The sequence below is a fragment of the Fragaria vesca genome, linkage group LG5 (genome assembly GCF_000184155.1).
Source record: "Fragaria vesca subsp. vesca linkage group LG5, FraVesHawaii_1.0, whole genome shotgun sequence".
Lineage (NCBI taxonomy): Eukaryota > Viridiplantae > Streptophyta > Magnoliopsida > Rosales > Rosaceae > Fragaria > Fragaria vesca.
The window spans coordinates 5407632-5408341 of NC_020495.1; positions in this window are offsets into that span (position 1 = coordinate 5407632).

Consider the following 710-nt stretch of genomic DNA (forward strand, 5'->3'; position numbering starts at 1 on the left):
TGAGTAAATCTCACATGGGTTCATAAAGGAACCGAGTTTAATTTATAGATTATTATTGTTAATTGTGAAGTTGTCCTTGAAGGAAAATGATTTTTGTTTTTAAATATAAATGAGCTTGATCGTCAACGGCTCAAGGGTAAGTGAAAATATGTTTTCTGATAAAAATAAAATCTTTCAAAAGGACTTCTGATCATGGGTTATAATTGGATGTGTTCATTGTGGTGATTGTGTGCTTTCGTTGTGGATTGGTGTCTTAGAGGTAATTGTGGGTCTTTGTTATGAATGTATGCCTTAGTGGTGATTTTGTGCATTAGTTGTGGATGTGTGCCTTAGTGGTGATTGTGTGTATTAGATTAGGAGCCTTCGTGGTGGACCGGAAACCAAGCCTTGGCCGGGTGATTGGTTACGGTCAGTATAGAGCTCTAGTCTGTCGGTACTTATGGGGGATGACTATGTGTTGACGAACCCATGAGTACGTGTTTTGTCTAGTTACTTATGGGGGATGACTATGCGTTGGCGAACCCATAAGTAAGGGTTGAGAAATGATTGTGTGGTGTTCTTATTTAAATTCTTCGCTTTGAGTATCTCTTGAACTATGCTTATTCGCAGGGGATTCTCAAATTTTAATCGTGTGATTTTAATGGAATTCCTGAATTATAATTTTTGTAGGATTTCATTTATGATTTTTGAGTGATTGAGAATTGTTGTGT